The sequence below is a fragment of the Erpetoichthys calabaricus genome, chromosome 13 (genome assembly GCF_900747795.2).
Source record: "Erpetoichthys calabaricus chromosome 13, fErpCal1.3, whole genome shotgun sequence".
NCBI lineage: Eukaryota > Metazoa > Chordata > Cladistia > Polypteriformes > Polypteridae > Erpetoichthys > Erpetoichthys calabaricus.
In genome coordinates, this window is record NC_041406.2 from 86339130 (window position 1) to 86361629 (window position 22500).

The 22500-nt window shown below is 42.5% G+C and overlaps 1 non-coding gene across 1 annotated transcript; it reads left to right on the forward strand.

Annotated features, from left to right (window-relative positions):
- The first annotated feature begins 10138 nt into the window (after positions 1-10138).
- On the forward strand, positions 10139-10325 carry LOC114642007 (U2 spliceosomal RNA). The gene has a single exon (XR_003714421.2). It is a non-coding gene; the product is annotated as a U2 spliceosomal RNA (small nuclear RNA).
- Positions 10326-22500: the final 12175 nt, after the last annotated feature.

Here is a 22500-nt window from a genome sequence, read left to right on the forward strand (position 1 = left end):
AGTGTGACTCCTGCGTCTGTCTCTGTCACGTTAAGTGCTGGTATAGCACAACCTAATGTCACAAAATCTCTCTCTCTTTCCCTCGCTCTCTCCCTCAATATATATATGTGTGTGTGTGTATATATGGATCATTTATATATATATATATATATATATATATATATATATATATATATATATATATATATATTTTGTCACACACATACGCTTGGGAAAAATTTTACCTGTATGTCCCCGCCAAACTAGGGGTTGGCACTGCCCTCTAACTTTTCCTCCTCTTTACCTGCAGACCAGCCGAAGAACCCTCAGCCTAAATTCACTTCTGGTCCTTAGGAAACTACCAACCTCACTTCCTCTTCCAGTCCTCAAGATCCCACCTCCATCTGATGTCATTTCCGGTTCCCAGAATTCCACCATCCCATTATTACATCACTTTCTGTCTGCTGGCTATATATGTCAGCCATCTTTCCTTTTTTCCCCTCAGCTCTTTTTGAAGCTCATGTTTGTAAAGAACAATCTACCCAACCTTTTTTTCAAGTATACGGGGTGGATCCACAAGTCTTTCACTTTGTTGTGTGCATTCTTTTACTATATGTATATGTATAGTAAAAGAGGGGCAACAATGAGATGACCCCCAAAACAGGAATGAATGGTTTAACAGGTGGAGGCCACTGACATTTTTCCCTCCTCTTCTGTTTTGTCACTCGTTTTACTTTTGGCTATGGTCAGTGTCATTACTGGTAGCATGACCTGAACCCTACAGAGCTGGCACAGGTAGTCCAACTTTTCCAGAATGGCACATCAATACGTGCCATTGCCAGAAGGTTTGCTGTGATTAAGGACATATATCGAGGTACCACTAAAGTAACAAAAATGACATAAAGTCATCAAAAAAGCTTGGGGCAGCCATCTGTATAATTTTCCCTGGCTGCAAAAGGGTTGAATAACTGTGAGATGTTCACAAGTCAGAGTCCAAAACTGAACCTATGACATTTGACAAAGATGGCGGCTTTAAAGGACTGGATAGGAAGTGACGTCATCATGGAGGGCTGGTACCGGAAGTGACGTCATCAAAGCCACCAGCAGCGGAAATGACTTCATCATGGAAGGTGGAACTGGAAGTGATGTCACTGTGGAAACGGAAACTGATGTCGTCTGGGCAGGAAGTGACATCATCACGGACGCTGGAGCCCGGTAGAATTTCCCAAGAATGGTCTGCAAAGGATTGAGAGAAGAAGTCAGTGTACCTCGACCACCCCTTGGTCAGACATGGAATTGTCACTATTCAAGTCCATTAGATAGATAGATAGATAGATAGATAGATAGATAGATAGATAGATAGATAGATAGATAGATAGATAGATAGATAGATAGATAGATAGATAGATAGATAGATAGATAGATAGATAGATAGATAGATAGATAGATAGATAGATAGATAGATAGATACTTTATTAATCCCAAGGGGAAATTCACATACTCCAGCAGCAGCATACTGATAAAGAACAATATTAAATTAAAGAGTGATAACAATGCAGGTATATAGACAGACAATATCTTTGTATAATGTTAGCGTTTACCCCCCCGGGTGGAATTGAAGAGTCACATAGTGTGGTGTATGAACGATCTCCTCAGTCTGTCAGTGGAGCAGGATGGTGACAGCAGTCTGTCGCTGAAGCTGCTCCTCTGTCTGGAGATGATCCTGGTCAGTGGATGCAGTGGATTCTCCATTATTCACAGGAGCCTGCTCAGCGCCCGTCACTCCGCCACAGATGTCAAACTGTCCAGCTCCGTGCCTACAACAGAGCCTGCCTCCCATGTGCTTATTTATATATAAATAAACATATATGCAGTATATATATTGTCACACATGCACATCGAAGGATCTCCTCACGGGTTTGACTGAAGTATGTAATAACTCACCGGGGCGATAGGCGCACTGTGGTTAACATTCTCTTCTTCTTCTCTCCGATACACAACCCTGTGAGGTCACTTAGCCCCGCCCCTTCGGATCAGTGCGATATAAGCAGTCTGGCTGCCTGGAAGGAGGCGTCTTTTACGATCAGAGCAACCTTCTATATGGAGCTCCAGTGAACGACTCTCCATTTCTGTTTGTATTTCGCCCTGAGGGTTGGCAACATAGCATCCAAGAGGCATTTCTTTCGTTGAACTTTTTTTGCTGTGATTAAACAGGATGACCTGGTTGCCACCCCAACTTTTATCCGCCCACGACCTGTCATTCCTGCACCTGGCCACAATGTTTTCCAACATGGAGGCTGTTAATAGATGCTTATAATGGATTCCTAAACTAAAGTGTTTCCCATGATGTGTGGCAGTGAATGCGTAACCGTACAGAAAGGGGCTCTCTCTGTTGCCGGCTGCGGCTGACTGATGTGCACTGAACAAGCCAGGATTAAAGCAGATGGATGGATGGATGGATGGGTGGACTTTTTGAGTCTCTCTGTAAAAATGTATCTCAGTGATGGCTCATTAATCTACAAGCAGTGAGTATTCGGGAAATGAAGTAGAAATGCTTTTTGACATACTGTAACATGGGGATAAATTCCCAACCAATTGCACCCGCTTTATACCAAACCTTTTTTCCTGACTTGTACCAAAGTATAAAAGATACGCTTCACAGGATAAGAAGTGAGCAAGTCCTCAGCTTTTGTCAACAAGAGACTTTATTGCTTTGAAGTAATAAATCATAAAAAGTCTCCTATTTCTAAACATTTCAGATAAGGGAGTTGGGAATCAAATCAATTTAAGCTTCCGTTCACAGGTCCCAATCTTTCTAACCAGGGACAAGCAGGCTGTCCTTGTCAAATCATTTCAACGTGTACTAACTATAAATGCATTATCTCATAAAAACAATCCTCCCAGCATTCTTCACACTTTGCTGTCTAGAACGTCTCCATAATACAACAGAATACTAACTAACCATTCGTGTGGAAACGGCAGCCTGAATATGCCGGCAAATAAATATTTGCAAGGCTCTTTACAAACAGATACACATTTCAATCAATGCTTTAAAATGTCTGCTTATTTTATTCTGTCCTTTGTGTACCTTTCCAAATAATAATAAAAAAAAAAAAATCGGCATTTTCAGATTTTATATAAGAATCTCAAACAAGACCCACTACAATTTTGACAGATTTTAACAAAGTGCTCAGTTTGAATTAAATGATTTAATGAATGAATGGAGGGGTTGAAAGATAAAAGGAAGGACACCCCATGCATAGCTGCTTAATTTTGGAATGTTTAATTAATTTCATTTAAGAAATCAGTATATATGGCGTTTTGATTATATTTAATTGAACTAAAATTACTTCATTCATATGCAAATTAAGCTCAGTTCTGAACTATGATAATCTTTACATCAACCTTTTTTGTTTTTTTTTTAACAAAATGCCCTGCCATGATGTCCTACATGGCATGTGACAGGCCACATACTTGTATACTGTACATTTATTATTATTTATTAATTCATTTAGCAGGTAGCTTTATCCAAAGTGACTTACAAAGCAAGTTATAATACGTACAAGAATAATTCTAAACAAATCCCAGTCCTATTATGTGATATCATCTACTGCAGTGGTTCTCAAACTGTGGGGCGTGCCCCCTAACAAAAAAGGGGGCACAATGACGTGAAAAAAAGAAAACAAGAATCGAAAATATGAAAAAGACATCTATTGAAACCAAAACATATTAACTTAAACTACATTCTGATACTAGAAAAATAAATATAGAGTTAGATAAATGTCGATAAAAGTTAAGTAGGTATAATAAAATGTGCATCTATGATATATCATTAATTAAAAAAGAACAAATTGGTATTAGTGGGCTCCTTTAAAAAAAAACGTTAGGGGGGGCGCGATTAAAACTGTTATGAAAACTAAGGTCGCAAATACTTAAAGGTTGAGAAACGCTGCTCTACTGTTAAATTCTGCTCAGTACTTGTAATATTTCTATTGCACTATTATACTGTATTGAAGATTACTTGTGTTCTGTTCTGTGTATTGTATTTACCCCCTTTTTATTTTTGACACCCACTGTACACCCAACCTAACTGGAAAGGGGTCTCTCTTTGAACTGCCTTTCCCAAGGTTTCTTCCATTTATTTTTCCCTACAAGGGTTTTTTTGGAAAATTTTCCCTTGTCTTCTAAGAGAGTCAAGGCTGGGGGGCTGTCAAGAGGCAGGGCCTGTTAAAGCCCATTGTGGCACTTCTTGTGTGATACAAAAATAAATTTTATTGGATTGTATTGTATTGTAATTAAAAGGTGCAAAAGCAACAGGGAACAAGATAAAAAATTGGGAGTGGTCTCCCCTTGACTTTCTCGTATACTCAGATATGGGGATGGATATTTGAGGAGTAAACCGCAAGACAATGATTATATTTTTATATTATGTACATTAAAGAACCATCAACAACAAATCAAATCACATTAATAATATACTGAACAATTAGTATAAAACTAAAGTTGAATAAATCGGACTCTGCAGCTGCATGAATAAAAGGTAAAGTATCACTTCTGGTTTGCGGAAACAGCCCCAAAGTTGATAGAAATCTAGGTTTTGTACCTAATACTTGTATGCAAAATTTGGTTGACTGAAGTGAAAGCGTACTCAAGTTATAGTGTTTACACACACAGACACACTCAGGGAGATCTAAAATGTCGAGATTCATCAAAATCTCGAAATGGAATTTTTGGACGATTCCAATACTTTCCCTATACTTTGTATGTGAGAAAGTCAGGGAGGTCTAAAACATTGAGATTCTTCAAAATCTCAAAATGGAATTTTTTGGACGATTCCAATACTTTACCTATACGAGAAAGTCAGGGAGGTCTGAAACATCGAGATTCATCAAAATCTCGAAATGGAATTTTTGGACGCTTACAATACTCTCCCTATACTTTGTATAAAAGAAAGTCAGGGAGGTCTAAAACATCGAGATTCATCAAAATCTCGAAATGGAATTTTTGGACGCTTACAATACTTTCCCTATACTTTGTATATGAGAAAGTCAGGGAGGTTCTAAAACATCGAGATTCATCAAAATCTCAAAATGGCATTTTTGGACAATTCCAATACTTTCCCTATACTTCGTATATGAGAAAGTCAGGGAAGTCTAAAACATCGAGATTCATCAAAATCTCGAAATGGAATTTTTGGACGATTCCAATACTTTCCCTATACTTCGTATATGAGAAAGTCAGGGAGGTCTGAAACATCGAGATTCATCAAAATCTCAAAATGGAATTTTTTGGACGATTCCAATACTCTCCCTATACTTTGTATAAAAGAAAGTCAGGGAGGTCTAAAACATCGAGATTCATCAAAATCTCGAAATGGAATTTTTGGACGCTTACAATACTCTCCCTATACTTTGTATAAAAGAAAGTCAGGGAGGTCTAAAACATCGAGATTCATCAAAATCTCGAAATTGAATTTTTGGACGCTTACAATACTTTCCCTATACTTCGTATATGAGAAAGTCAGGGAGGTCTAACACATCGAGATTCGTCAAAATCTCAAAATGGCATTTTTGGACGATTCCAATACTTTCCCTATACTTCGTATATGAGAAAGTCAGGGAGGCCTAAAACATCGAGATTCATCAAAATCTCGAAATGGAATTTTTGGATGCTTACAATACTCTCCCTATACTTCGCATAAAAGAAAGTTAGGGCGGTCTAAAACATTGAGATTCATCAAAATCTCGAAATGGAATTTTTGGACGATTCCAATACTTTCCCTATACTTTGTATACGAGAAAGTAAAAACCAAGCAAGATGGAGTCGTACTCCTACTATATAATTATATTTGTGACTAGACTAAGGCACACATCAGTATCTGAAAAGTCTTTGCCAGTACAACAGCAGCTATCCTGTGGAGGAAATTCCAAAATATTTCATGAAAAGGTGCATTCCCAAAAGACGCCTAAATGTGAGTAGTTCAAATAGCCAAAGGGAGATCATTCCACAGTTTTGGAGCAAGAAAAGAGAAACTTTGTTCAGTCTTGGCATGTCTGGCAAGAGGAGGAACCGTCAGCCCTCAGAGATGGTCGGAGACTTCTTGAAGGAACATATGAAGAAACTAAAGACTGGAGATATTGAAGAACAGAACCATCCAAGAGAAACCATAGATCAAGATCAGAGTTTTGAACTGGATCCTTACAGCAACTGGAAGCCAGTGATGTCAATGTAGAGAAGCAGTAGGAGTGAAATGAGGAACAGAAAACACCAGTCGAGGAGACTAATTCTGGAGGAGCTGGAGACGTCCGATATCGGTTGAAGGAAGATCCCCCAGGAAGGAGAGCTTGACTATAGTCAAGTTGAGGTAGAACCAGTGCCTGAATAAGGGGTTGTGTGGCACAGTTAGTGAGGAAGGCTTGAATTCTGTGATTGGGTTAATGAAGATGAATGAATGTGAGGAGTGCAGAGTCATGCCAAGTTTTCTGACTGTGATGATGGTGAAAGGGTGACGTCTTCAAAAGCAACGCTTAGAGACAAATCTGAGGAAAGAGAATCAGAAAGTGAGCACAGGATGTTTGACTTTGAAAGGTTAAGTTTATGGTGATGAGCATTCAGTCCAGGATGATATGACAGAGAGACAGCTGAGGATCTGAGATGAAGCCTGTGGATTTTATGTGAGAAATGAGAGGAATATCTGTGCATCATCAGCACTGAGGTAGCAGAGGACGCCATTGAGAAGAAACGACACTGCATGAGGGGTGAACGTAGAGGAAGGAAGAGAGAACCCAACACTGATACCTGAAGCCCACCTGTGGAGAGTATCTATGGAGAAGACTAGGAGTTAGACCAAGAGACATAAAGAGATCAATCAGAAAGGTAGGTCTTGAACAGGTCCAAAGCAGGACCATGAATTCCAAGTTTGTCGAGGGAGGAAATAAGCAAAGAGCGGTTAACTGCACTAAAAGCTGATGAGAGTTCAAGAAGGATAAGGTGGCTCCTTTTATCTTGGACCTGGGTCGATCGGAAGTGTTAGAAAATAGGGATTTCTAATCCCAACAGCTCCACCAGGCAGACCCCATGGGGCAACCCAACCGGGCTGCCCCATGGAACAACAACTCCCATTATGACCTGCAGGTATCCGTGGGGGAATCCTAGCTTGGGTGTGCTGCCATCTAGCGTATCAGGGGGAGCCACTGCCCTGAATTCAATGTCTCCCCCGTTCCTCAATAACACTGGCCTGCCATTCTGTCCTGTTCGGGACACCAGCTCACTCCTGCCATCTGTTACAATATATTTATGTGTATTGTAAGAGACGGCCGGCAGCCCAACCCAGCCAGGACACCCAAGAAATGGAAGGATGGGGGAATGCAGTTGCATTAGGACACTGCCTCCCCAAAAATGCTAAATGCTGGCTCCCCTGGATTGCAGGGGTGCCCCGGATTCCCATGGGGCACCATGGGACTTGGGGTTTTATATCTCAGCCCTATTGGGTACCATGGGTGCCGTGGAAGTGGAAGAGCCATGTGGCATGAGGGTTCTCACAGACCATGTGGGCGAAAGAGCAGAAGCCCTTCCATGTTGGCCAATATAAAAGGACTTGCCATCCTCACAGGGGCGAGCCAGAGTCGGGAGAAATTGGTCGAAGCTTGATGGGAGAAGAGTGGATGTGAAAGAAAGAAAGAAAGAAAGAAAGAAAGAAAGAAAGAAAGAAAGAAAGAAAGAAAGAAAGAAAGAAAGAAAGAAAGAAAGAAAGAAAGAAAGAAAGAAAGAAAGAAAAGGACTGTGCTTTTGTTATGTGGACATTGCGCTCTTGTGGGGAGTGTAGGACGCACTTCCCCACCTATAAAGGTGAGCTGTGTGGCAATTAGTGTCCTGCCTGTCTTTGTCGGGGTTAGGGCAGCTGTACCTGCCCCGGTGCTCCACAGTATCTATACAGTATGTCAGTCAGTCAGTCATTCTCCAACCTGCTATATCCTACCACAGGGTCACGGGGGTATGCTGGAGCCAATCCCAGCCAACACAGGGCACAATGCAGGAACAAACCCCGGGTAGGACGCCATCCCACCACAAGGCACACACACCCACAGTCACACACCAAGGATAATTTAGGATCGCCAATGCACCTAACTTGCATGTCTTTGGACTGTGGTGGAAAACCCACGCAGACACGGGGAGGAACATGCAAACTCCATGCAGGGAGGACCCAAGAAGCGAACCCAGGTCTCCTAACTGCTACCACTGTGCTGCCCTATACAGTAGGTGCATGTATAATATTACCATACATGTGTAAAATGTCTTGATTCCCCCCCCCACACACACACATATATATAAACAGTATATATGGATATAAATAAAAAACATGCTATAAATGAGTGTATATGTCTTCCCATAAATGATTCCGAAAGATTTAACTAAAAGCACCAAATTCAAACAGTGATCACGTAGCTTTCTCAGTAAGCACAGAAGGCATTTTCATATTTACATAGAGCTCTCCCCAACACTAGTTCAATTTGTAAGCATATGTCGTATTCCATCCATCCATCCATTTTCCAACCCGCTGAATCCTAACTACATGGTCACGGGGGGTCTGCTGGAGCCAATCCCAGCCAACACAGGGTGCAAGGCAGGAACCAATCCCGGGTAGGGCGCCAACCCACCGCAGGACACACCAAGCACACACACTAGGGCCAATTTACAATCGCCAGTCCACCTAACCTGCATGTCTTTGGACTGTGGTGGGAAACCCACGCAGACACGGGGAGAACATGCAAACTCCACGCAGGGAGGACCCAGGAAGCGAACCCGGGTCTCCTAACTGCTACCACCGTGCTGCCCTATACAGTAGGTGAATGTATAATATTACCATACACGTGTAAAATGTCTTGATTTCCCCCCCACACACACACATATATAAACAGTATATATGAATATAAATAAAAAGCATGCTATACATGAGTGTATATGTCTTCCCATAAATGATTCCGAAAGATTTAACTAAGAGCACCAAATTCAAACAGTGATCACGTAGCTTTCTCAGTAAGCACAGAAGGCATTTTCATATTTACATAGAGCTCTCCCCAACACTAGTTCAATTTGTAAGCATATATCGTATTAAAATATGTAATTTATACTCAAAGGGAACCTGACTTTCGGAGCCTTGGACGCGCCGCCACCCCTTCAGCACAGTCACAGTCTGGTAGAAGATTAATATTTCAGAACTTGTCATGGGCAGTTTCACTTGACTCTGTCACTGCCTATGTCTGACAAGCTATTTATCATGCTTGCTAAGTGTCAGCATTAAATTATCCCCGCTGTTATGACAGCAACATTATTCATCAGGATTACAGCCTCACTACAAGGCTGCTTACAGCTGTTACCATCTTCTGTGCTTTATCGATCTCTGTTCTTTCTATTACTAAAAGAGGCTATCTACATGAAAACTCACACCTTGCATGTTGATGCTGTGGTCCTGTGTTTTGGGAGGGATGATAAAAATGTGCTCGGCTTTATCTCCAAGCAGGGGAGAGAGTGTAACACGCGACGGAAATAATGCGGTGTATCACTGGAAGCCTGGAGAGAATAGTTTTCCATTTCGGTTTTGATATTTTTTGTTCAATAAAGATTAAACAGATTCCAAATAAAATACTTTCAATATACAGTAGACGTAATCTAAATAAGCTGCGGTGTCCTTGCTTGGCTTAAAATAAGTTTATCTGGAGACGGGCAGCCTGTTTGGTTGTTTTCGATGGCGTTTTAGAGTTTGTTCTATTACATGTTAAGAAGATCGTAAAATACGTTATTCTGTCCACTTTCGGAATCTGTGATGGCGATCGTTTCAGGGCGCAAATCTAGAACAGGAGATTAGTTTATCACAGGCCAAACTCTTAACTCCCTGCCCGGGGGTTTATTTCTGCCTTGCTCCTTGTGCTCTGCTGGGATTGGCTCCAGCAGACCCCCGTGACCCCGTGTTAGGATATAGCGGGTTGGACAATGGACGGATGGATGGATGGATGGAAACTCTTAAAAATACTGGTTCTTTAATGGCATTTTACACTTCTTTGCTATGTCGTATTGTTCCTCGTAGCTCCATTGCTTGACCAAGCACCATTTCATTCCGGAACAAGCTCTTTGCATATAAAGTTGGTTCTTTGTGGTTTAAAAAACTTTTTGGCTAAGATCAAGTATAGTATCAGTTCTTATCAGCTTAATATCTGATACGTTCCTCCATATATTACATTGAATTTTTGGAACAAGGAGACGGAATAGGGTGTAACCACAAGGGGGCGCCAGTGAGCCCTAAACCACAGACACAATGTCACCAATCACAATACTGGGCTCAAATAAAATGTTTTTATTTTCGACCAACACTTTCAAATGCAAACACCAGCCTAAACACTCCACCACAAATAGATGACGTCCTCCTTCCATCGTCCTGATGAGTTTTGCCCACTGCCTCCCGACTCTGACTCCCTGAGTTGAGGCGGAGCGGCTCCTTTTATCTCAGATCCGGGAGTACTTCCGGTGCCAGGACTTGGTCCGTTGGAAGCACTTCCAGGTTAGGTGGAAGTCTCACAAAGTTGGGATTATAAACCCTGTGCAGCATCCCCTGGTGGCACCTGTGGAACCCAACTGGGCTGTACACCGGGACTTCAGTTCCCAGCATACCCTGTAGGTATCGGAATGGGTACTGAAGTCGAGGGATGCTGCCATCTAGCGTATCGGGGAAGAAAGTAGTCACCAGGCAACATCTCCATTACACTGGCTTCCCAACCGGGTAAGAATCCCTGCTCGACCCTGGCTGGGACGTCAGCTCATGTACTCCATCCATTACAAGGGGCTTGCTCCATCCACTTCATGCTTCGACCTGGTATTGCAATACCGCCAGGAACATTGCACCTCCTAAAGTGAGTGGTGCCTCTGTGGCTAAAGATCTGTGCTGGCATCAGGAAGGCTGCCGGTTCAAATCCCATTACTGCTAGAACGGATCGTTCCTTGCTGGGCCCTTGAGCAAGACCCTTAACCTGAAAATTGCTCCAGGGATGTTGTACAATGGCTGACCCTCTGCTCTGACCTCAAAGGTCATGCAGAAAGACAATTCCCGTCGGGGATTAACAAAGTATAACAAATCAGAAACCCCCAAGGGCTGCAGGACACCAACTGGGCTTGGCCTGCGTTACTGGACATATACAGGAAGAGTCCTATGAAGATCACGAGCCATTAATATTTCACAAATTGGTTACTGTCTATTCCTAGTTATTCACTGTATGGAGCCTGTTATGGGTCTAAATAAACTAAGGTTCTTTCTGGAACCTTCCTGTGGATGGGTCTTTTAGGAACCAAAAATGGTTCCTCTATGGCATCCATGTGAAGAACCGTACTTTGGAAAGAAATGAGAGAACTTGGAGGAAAACCACTCAAGCGCAGGAAGAGAATTCATGGACACCAACCTGGTGGAGACTTGAACCCAAAATCTTAGAAGTTAGTTATTGTGCCACCAATTTTATTTAACAAAGAATTAATATATAAGCTTTTAGCATCATGCTGCTTTTCATTGATGACACTAAATTGACCTGAAATGTGGGTGTAAGTGGGAATGAACTGCCTCATGTGACGGACAAACCAAGCCAGTATGGATGCTGCTCCCTTATCTGGCCAGAAGGCCTTGATAACAGAAGGCCAGGAAGGGTGTGATGTCTTCTATTCATCCCAGGACATGGTGGTGACAGCGGCTACATCAGAGGTGGCGTCCTAACAACCACTGAGTGGCATCTGGGATGGACTCGGGAACCTGGAAAGTCAGCGCACTGGTCTACTGTCTGCTATGGGAACAGCATACTCCACCATACACTGGGTGGCAGCATCCCATCTGGCAAGGCCCAGTATGATCACCTGCAGGGCATCATGGGAGACGTGGTCCCATGTGCCAGCCCTTTCGGGTTCTGTGAGGTCCAATGGAGTGGGGATTTGGATATGGATATTACAAGAACTGTGGTGGTCCTGGCCTGACCCGGAAGTGCAATAAATTCAACATAGGAAGTACTTCCAGGTCCGAAGTTAAAAGTGAGCCCTTCACTCGACTCAGACAGAGAGATAGAGTCAGCTGTGGAGGAGAGAGTGGAGGCGGAGAAAAAGAAGAAGGAAGAAAAAGAAGAAGAAGAGAAAGAGTTGTGAACAAAACAAAAGAGGCCCATATGAAGGTGTTGTTTGAATTAAAAGCACTTTAGTTGAACTGGGACTGTTGTGGTGCAACTGTGTCTGTGGTGTAGCTGCTGGTAAGTAAAGCAGAATCAGGCATGGGCCAAACGCATACCAAAGGAAATCTCTTAGTCCATCCATCCATCCATCCATCCATCCATCCATCCATCCATTGTCCACCACTTATCCGAAGTCGGGTCACGGTGGCAGTATCCTAAGCAGGGAAGCCCAGACCTCCCTCTCCCCGGCCACCTCCTCCAGCTCCTCTGGGGGGACAACGAGGCGTTCCCAGGCCAGCCAGGAGATATAATCTCTCCAGCGTGTCCCGGGTCTGCCCCGTGGCCTTCTCCCAGTGGGACATGCCTAGGGAGGCGTCCAGGGAGCATCCTGACCAGATGCCCGAACCACCTCAGCTGACTCCTCTAGATGTGGAGGAGCAGCGACTCTATTCCGAGTCTCTCCTGGATAACTGAACTCCTCACCCTATCTCTAAGGGAAAGTCCAGCTACCCTGGGGGAGAAAACTCATTTCGGCCGCTTGTATACGCGATCTTGCTCTTTCAGTCACTACCCAAAGCTCGTGGCCATAGGTGAGGGTAGGAACGTAGATCGACTGGTAAATCGACAGCCTCGCCTTTTGGCTCAGCTCTCTCTTCACCATGATGGACCGTTGCAGAGCCCGCATTACTGCGGATGCCGTCTGTCGACCTCCCGCTCCATTCTTCCCTCACTCATGGACAAGACCCTGAGATACTAGAACTCCTCCACTTGAGGCAGTACTGTATTCCCAACCCGGAGAGAGCATTCCACCCTTTTCCGACAGAGAACCATGGCCTCGGATTTAGAGGTACTGACTCTCATCCCCGCCGCTTCACACTCGGCTGCGAACTGCTCCAGTGAGAGCTGGAGGTCACTGTCCGATGAAGCCAACAGAACCACGTCATCCACAAATAGCAGAGATCTCTTAGTCCAAAAAAAAAAAAGGTTCGTTTTAAAAACGCTTTGTGAAAATTCAAAGCAAACAGTCCACACATGAATAGAGAAAAGTTGTTATACACATAGAAAAGGCAAAAAAAAGGAAAAATGTTTCTTCTTGTTAACCTTCAGTTGCTTCTGTAGTATAATTAAGGATGTTATTTCTCTGTGCTTTACTTCACATTCAGCACGTTCAAAACGTACAACTCTGCACATACAACTGAGCACGTTAAGGCCCGGTTTGAAACCGTGTACCCTCCATGCCTTACCTACAGCCAGGCAGGTCACTAACTAACTGAGACTAATCTATGGTCAGAGAAACGAAAAACAGAATATACCACTTCAATTCAGCTTGTGGGGGTTATAAGAACCTCCCATATGCTATCCACTAAGTTATAGGCAAACATTTAATATAAATAAGAAAATACTTCTATCAACTTAACATGACCTAAATAACTGCCAAATGGCTCTTACATGTGGGTTTGGGGCTTAGTGGCACCCCCTACAAACCACACTCCTCATTTAAGATCAGCTCCCATTTTGCGCCCAATTTTGCTAGTAAAGGCAACAACAGCCCATAACCCTGAATTGAGTAAGAATTACAGTAAATGAACAGACTGACAAATAATATAATATAACTAGGGGGCTTTGCCCCCTGCTCGCTTTGCTCGCCTACCAAACCCCCCCCCCCCCTATGCACCAGCCACTTCGTGTCTCTGCCACTTGCGCTGTGAAGGGGGGTGGGGGCTAAGGAGATGCAGACGGATCAGCTGCTGGCTTGCTGCTGCTGCTACCGAGCTGCGTGTTCTGCTTGTTGCGCTGTGCGTCGATCTGTACAGCAGATGTCTTTTTGTCTCACTGCCTTGTCTCACGGGACGAAAACTCTTTCAGGGCGGATGTCGACTTTTGTCGAAATTCAGGGGTAGAGGACGGTAATCAGCCGTAAACTGCAACGAAACTCACCGTTATGTTTTAGTTCAACTCTCTTTGCTAGAAGGAAAGTTAGCTTTGTTGATTTGACCTCAATTACCTGCACATGCATGGGAAGCAAACAGCAACCAACCTCTAAAATGGCATCGACATCTGGCAAGAGACCAAAGCGAAAAATATTAAGTGGACGACATTTTGCGTATTACTGGCGAATCGGACTCTGACTTGTTGGAGTCCAATTTTGACGCAAGTGATCTGAAGATGGAGATTGAACATGAAAGTGCGGGACCGGCTTCAGATGATTGTGGTGTTGAACGCGCTTGTGTAGCTGATGCGCTTACGGCAACGTTTGCCAGGAAGGACCGCCACTTACGATGACAGGAGTTACAAACCAGATTGTGTCTCACTGCCATGTGAAGACGAGCCAGGCAGCCGGCCCTCCACACATTCCTGCCGGCCATCGAGCTGCCCCCACACAGCCACCAGAGACACTGAACAGGTGCCGACAGCAGCCTCAGCAACAGACGTTTTACGTTGATTTACATGTGAAACCTTTGCTTTGTGTGCTTTTCAGAAAACAGAGTTGCCTGCAAAAAATATTCAGCCCTCAAAGAGTTAAAGTGTTTTACGAGAAGGTCACGTATCGACCCAAGATTTTTTAATTATAAAAAGAGATATAATATAATATAATATAATATAATATAATATAATATAATATAATATAATATAATATAATATAATATAATATAATATAATATAATGGCACAGTGGTAGCAATGCTGCCTTGCACGGGAAGGAGACCAGAGTCCTTGTCTTAGGTGTCCCTGCATGGAGTTTGCGTGTTCTCCCCGTGTCTGCATGGGGTTCCTCCCACACACTGCAAATACATGTTTGATCTTAATGTGTGTGGATGTGTGTTTTCTCTCTGTGATGGGCTGACGCTCTGTCCACAGACTGTCCATGCTTTTTACCTGATACTTACCTGTGATTGGAAAGATTAGAGTGGAGGCTGAGATGGTCTATCTGCTGCACAAGGCTTATTCTAACCTAGACAAAGCTGGCAGCACCGTGAGGACGATGTTTTTGGATTTCTCCAGTTGGTTACATTTCTTTTGGTTTTCCAGCTGGAGCACAGGCAGAACAAGTGACTGGCTCATGGTCACACAGTGTCAGTCTCACTACACCACACCAGCACTGATGGTCAGTGTGTTCTTCTAGATTGTGTTATGCTGGGGCTGGTAACATCACTTCAAGAGAAGCCCAGTGAATCAACAAGTTAATTAAAAGGGAAGGCTCAGTTTTTGGACTCACTCTGGACCCCCTAACACAGAAAATAAAAACAAGACTGAGTGCCATTATGAACAATGCTGCCATGTAAGGGCCATACAGCAGCTTCAGAAGAGGTCATCCCCCTGAAGCTAAGCATGCGCTTGGATGGGACACCATCTAGGAAAAGCTTGGGTTGCTCCTGGCAGAGGCGCTTACCCTGTGGTGTGAATGTGGATCCCAATACCCCCAGTACAGTGACGGACACACTGTACCGTAAAAATGACGCTGTCCTTAGTATGAGATGTAAACCGAGGTCTGTGGTCATAAAAGATCCCTGAGCATCCTTTGTTAAGAGCAGAGTGTTTCCCGCTGTCCTGGCTAAATTGCCCACTATTGCCTGGTGATTCTGGCCCCCTAATCATCCCCTGTTTCTAATTGGCTATCTCTGTCACTACCTAACAGTTCATGTGTGGAGAGTGTACCGGCTCAAAAATGGCTGACATCACATCATTGAGGTGGATGCTACACATCAGTGGTGGCTGAAGTGGCTCCTCACTCACTGAAGTCTGTTTAGTAGTGAGAAAAGTGGTATATAAATGTAAATAATTATTATTATTATCTTTTCTTTCAAGGTATCATAACTTCCTCCTCAACAGATATGACTGTTGACGAACTGGTGACCTTGTGTTCATATATTATGGTGGTCAACTGTTACCCAAATATAAAATTTCCCCAAATTTTTGCCGACACCTGCCACCATAGTCACCTGTTCTTAACAAGTCTCTAATGGAAGAAGCAGAATCTGAAACAAAACAGATGGATGGATCCTTTGAAAGGTGTGCAGAACCTGAAATTCACTTCTGTCATCCAATTACAATTCAGAAGCCTCTAATTTTCTTGGAAGTGTGTCTTGATAGGACATTTTTAAGTCTTAGGAAAGGAAATACCAAGATGGCAAAAAGACAGAAGGAAGGAAATTCCTTATTTAAGTGTGCTTGGGCCCTGCAGAATGGTCTATTGATTTTCTTTGGTAATCTGTTACAGAGAAGGTACAAAAAAAAAAAGCTGAAATCAAAACCTGCTTAACTGTAGATGTATGAAAAGTTACTTGAGACATTAAACAAAAAAAAAATTAACTTACTTTCTCTAGCTTTAAATAACTTGATTAACCATGCTAAATTGTAAATACCACACTTCGAGGTCTGGAAAATTAGATTTCTTCTATATTATATCATATTATTGAGGTGTGACAGTGCAGGTTGGTTCCACACTCCCTGGTGCTTCTTGAACCCGTAACCGTTGCAAGTCACATCCTGAGAATGAGACACGCAAATGGGGGGACACACATTCAGCAAGGGGTTGGTACAAAAGTGTTTAGGTGCTTTTATTTAAAATCCAGTGTTCAAAAACCAGACTTCATAAATAGGTAATCCACTAAGGGGTTCCCCTCCTGCTCGCCAGCCACTTCGCATCTCTTGTGAAGAGGGGGGCTGAACGCACCCCAAGGAGACGCGGTCACTCCTCCCAAACCCCCTCTTAAACAGCGATACAATGGCAAACAAATACTTTTTGTTTACCTCCTCTTTGCTCGATCAGCTGCTGCCGTGCCGTGTGATCTGCATCTTGCACAGCGCTTCGAACATTTGAAAGCCTGTACAGCGGCTGTCCCACTCTTTGTCTTTTATTTCTGGCCCCAAGTGTGGTTAAATCTCTTAGCACAAAGTCTCGTCTCGTGGGATGTGAGTTCTTGATATTTTACTTTATAATTTAAAAACGGAATAAGAATCTGAAAACCTAACAACATCACATTAAAGTTCCACAAATTCTGAAAAGAATGATACCAAACATATATAGGTAGTGTGGCACCCGGCTGGGGTTCCTACCCGGCCGAGACGCCCGGGGAGACAGGAGGAGGGCTCATGACTCCTCCAGACCACGAGGGGGCAACCGCCTTGGTTGTATTGGGGGCCACGGGTACAGGGCTTAGAAGCGCAACCCTGTAGGGGCCCGTGGTCACCGCCAGGAGGCATCCCCGTGCCTGATGGACCCTGGACCCCAGCACTTCCTTCTGGGAAGAAGAGAGGGAGACAGCCGGCACTTCTGCCACACTGGGGCGTGTCGGGTAGAAGATTGCCGGTGCACACCTGGAGCACATCCGGGTATGGATAAAAGGGGCCGCCTCCCTTCATTCGAGGCTGGAGTCGGGTGGAAGCAGGATGAGGTCAGAGAAAGAGAGAAGGAGGCGGTCCGAAGAAGGTAAAGTGTGGTTGGCCTGGACTTTGGGGGAGATTGGGGTTTGTGTGGCACAAGACTTTGAAAATAGTGGAGTAAATAAATAATGTGGTGGTGCAAATTAACATGTCTGCCTGTCTGTGTCCGGGGCTAGTTCCACAGTAGGTTTTAAAATAATCCCGATTTAAAGCGTGACAAAAACGTCACTGTTGCACTTCTAGGCTTAGGATTGTATATATAGAGAGTAGATAAAAGCAGGTTAAATGTCATGAAATAAATATTCAAATACAACCAAGGTTGAAAATCAGTGCATTTTCCTCTTCTAAAAAACAGACATGAGCCCCAATGCCCCTCTCAAAGCTCAGGAACCATGAGGAGATGCCCGCCGACAGGTGTAGTTGTTCTCTTAATCCTTGGTTCAGGGTCCTGTTGCTAGTCTGTTGGTGCCGGTAGGACTAACGTGACCATACGTCCCGTTTTGAACAGGACCATCCCGTTTTTAGGTAGCCTATCCTTCAGGACGCCGAAACGTCCCGTTTTCAGAAAGAGAGAAACCCACTGTAACAATTTCAAAGAAATGTCCAAACATATTGAGAACCTTTTTTGAAAACCCAAACTCTGAATTATGGCTTTTTGTTATGCATGCACAGTCAGCAATGTCCCATCAAGCTGTGTTAAAGATCGAGGGTCAGAGTATTTCTGCAATTGAAGCCATGAAGGAAATAACTCAACTTAAAGACAATTTGGCCTTGAAACAAAGTACTCTGTTTCTTCCCCACTCCATTTGTAATTTAATGGCAAAATTGCAAGAAAATGGCTGCAGTGGTGTTGACGAAGAATATATGAAAACTACAGCTGCTGAGTTCTATAAAATAAGCAGAGAATACTTGGAGCAGTGGACTTCGTTCTGTGAAGAATTAGAAATATTTGAATGGGCGAATTTAACCAAAATAACTACGTGGGAAGAAATTCAAAGTGTAACGGATGTATTGATTGAAAAGGGATTTATTAATTGTAACCAAGATGCAGAAGTATTTGATGAGTATTCACTAATTTATAACTACATTACAACTGCAAAAAAGTGACAGAATGGAACACTGGGAATGTTTCAAGCGAAAGTCGTTGGGTGGAATTGTTGAATCACTTTCACACCAATAATTTGAATCATACAAACTTTCGTATAATTATTGAATACTAGGGTCACCCGCCTTTTAGGCCGACGAACTTTTAAGTCGACCACTTCTTAAGGCAATTCAATATGTGAATCAATTTGATATTTTATACAGTGAAAAATAAAATTCATGTACCACAACTCATTAATTTGGTTACATTGAATCTGAGCCGCATTACTTTAATACTCGTAGTTTCTGCTATTTTTGCGACGAAATTTAAACTTTTGTTCTATATAATTTCGAAAACTTCCTTAAATACTATATTCGGTGTGAAAACTCTATTAGTGCCTTTTATCAGTTTTCCCTGTTGTGGAGTGTCCACTACATGGACAACTACGTCCTTAGAGCGCTTTGCTATTGAAAATGTTGTGTCGCAAAAGTCAATGAATGACTGCTAATAAAGTGACCAAGTTAGAAGAAGCAAGGCGGGACAAAATTTCTTTGTATACAAATCTAAAAGTAGCCTACCTAATCTCCAAGAACGCACACAAAAGCAAGGGAACAATGGGAGCACCAGAACTCTGCACACATCGCGTCGCTTCGTACCGCAAGCCGCAAGTATTAAGTCTGTGATAAGCGGAATACCGCTACGCTTTGCACTCACGGGACGGAAGGACAATCCCGACCGCTTTTATATAGTGTCTTGATATTTTATGTCTGCCCGGCACTAATGCACCCGTAGAAAGGGTCTTTTCTCTTATGAATAAGTTATGGACGAGCAAAAAAACACAGTTGCAAGTCGCAGTTCTTAAAGCAATGTTAATTACCAAAGTAAATTTTAAGAATTCCAGCCAAGCATTTCATTCTTATTTGAAATCAATGCCAAATATACTTAAGCAAATTTGTTCTTCAGAAAAATATAAGACCACATAAATTATTTATTTTCACGTGTTCATTCCTGTTCTTTTCATTAATAAATAAACACTATGAAGAAATATGCGTTTTCTTCAATATACATACTATCACCTAAAAATCAGTAGATGTCCCGTTTTGAGGCAAAAAAATAAATGGTCACATTAGGTAGGACGGACGCTCCTCCAAACCCTACGCACATCCCCCTTAGCCTGTCCGTCAGTGTCACGTGGGAGATACTGCATAATGGGGGGCAGCTCTTACTCCTATCCACTGCTGTAAGGAGTGCCCACACACTCGAGCACAGACCTACCGCTCGTTACCCAGCGATCATCTGTCTACTGTGAAAAGGAACAGACTCGACACACGTAAAAAGGTTTGGGGCAGCCACCCGTATAATATTCCTGGCTTCAAATGTTTCTTTTTTGAATAAGACAGAGTTGTTGATAGCACTGAGTCCAAGATGGAACTCACGAGAGTTGGGAAAGATGTCGGCTTTAAGTGATCAGATCGGGAGTGACGTTTTTCTGGGCACCGGAACCAGAAGTGTCGTCACCGACTCAGATAGGTTTTCCCGCGGCTGCTCTATAGAGATAACAGAAGAAGGTTTAGTGTACCCCACCCTCCCCTGGCCTGGCGTGGAATTACCTTTACTTGGTTCACACACTGTCCCCCTACTCGCACGTGTGTGACACTACCTTACACCTGATATAGGCTCCTCACCATCCTGCCTCTCTCATCTGTGCTAACCTCTGTTCTCCCTTCTCTTCTCTCAATCTTTTTCTTTTCCTGTTGATCTTTCTTCTTCTCCCGTCTCTGCCATACAGGCTCCCTTATACCCTGGCTGATGTGACCCTCCACCTACTCTAAGCATTTGACTTATTCGTTCGCATTTCCACGTGAATGTGTGATCAGCCAAGCATCCCTAGTCAACCCCACATGCTTGTGCACACCCTCATCTGTTTGGAGTCTGCACGTTCCAGAACACGATTATTTATTTAAAACTGCACTTTGCAACGGACCTCCTATCACATTGGGTGGTATAGCAATTTACACCAACTTCCTAGATTCATTTGCAGGTTCTCCCTGTGTCATTGCACAACCCAGAGAAGAGCTGTGTGTTTGGTTAATTGGCGACATTAAAGTGGCAAACCTTACATGTGAATAGATGATAGTTCAGGCGTTCAGTGCTACTACGATGAGGCGAGAGTTGGATAATGCGTAACCGCAAATAACATATGGAATTTTTCTCATTTCAGATGCCACTGTCAACTTTTATTAGCGGGGCAGCAAATGAGTTATTCTTTGTTTGTGCCAGATAGTGCAGGTGTGAAATTCTGTGCCAAGCAGGAGCTTAACTCACAAAACCTGTGATTTACTATCAGACGTGAAACAGAACATTTACGCCACTGTACATATCCATTACTCATTGTCCTCTTTCATTATTTCTTCCTACAGTCTTTCTTCTGGGTGTTACATGACACGGGAAGTGTCTGAGGAATATTTTGTGGGACTAACGAGCAGGGGCCTCATTTACAGAAGGTGTCATCATCTCTCATTTTCATGGAAATATTGCATACGCATGGGTCAGACTTGCCGTAAATATACGACTCTTCCCCGGTCAGGTTTTCTGGAAGTTGCATACACCCAAAAAAAAAGATTCTCAAAATATGTGTATGCAACTTCGAGAAAACTTGACTATGGAAGAAGCGTACATTTACGGCAACTCAGATGCACGTTCCCGTGTTAAGTTTTCATTTTGAGTCTCTTTTTTGTGCGTATGCAACTTCCGGACAAAAAGTGCTAAAAAAAACTCGTATTCACTTTGTCATTCTGGTGTACTGAGTGCTGTTGGATGAGGGAAAGAACGAATTTAAATGATTTTAGCATAAGGCCGCAACATAACAAAATAAAGAAAAAAAAACGGGTGTGAAAACTTTCCGAAGGCACAGTTGTAAATATCAAGGTGTAATAAACAGCTCAGTACACTTAAAAGAGCTCTCCTGCAATAAAACATCACGTTAAAAAAATTCATTAAATGATTTTAGCATAAGGCTGCAACATAACAGAATGAGAAAAAAATGAAAGGGGTCTGAAGACTTTCTGAAGACATCATTGTGTCTAATTATCCATGTGTAATAAATAGCCCTGTTCATTTAAAAGAGCTCTTCTGCAATACAATAACACTTAAAAAAATTAATTAAAGTATTTTCACATAAGGCTGCAACATAACAAAATGACAATAAAAGTAAAGGGGTCAGATTTGTAAAAATAAAGTAATTTGTAAAAAAAGGGATCTGAAGGCTTTCTAAAGGCATGGTTGTAAATATGAATGTGTAATAAACAGCTCAGTACATTTAAAAGACCATTTTTGCAATAAAATATTACTTAAAAAAATTAATTTTTAACAATTTTAGCATTAGGCTGCAACACAACAAAATAAGAAAAAAATTAAAGGGGTCTGACGACTTTCTGAGGGCACTGTTGTAAATATCAAGGTGTAATAAACAGCTCAGTATATTTAAAAGAGCTATCCTGCAATACAATATCACTTAAAAAATCCATTAAATTATTTTAGCACAAGGCTGCAACATAACAAAATGAGAAAAAAGTAAAGGGGTCTGATTTAGTAAAAAATTAAAGGGATCTGAAGGCTTTCCAAAGGCACTGTTGTAAATATAAATGTGTAATAAACAGCTTAGTACATTCAAAAGAGCTCTCCTGTAATAAAGAATCACTTTTAAAAAAATCATTAAATTTTTTAGCATAAGGCTACAACATAACAATTTTTTTTTTTTAATTAAAGGGGTCTGAAGACTTTCTGAAGGCACTGTTGTGTATAATTATCCATGTGTAATAAACAGCTCAGTTCATTTAAAAGAGCTGTTCTGCAATAA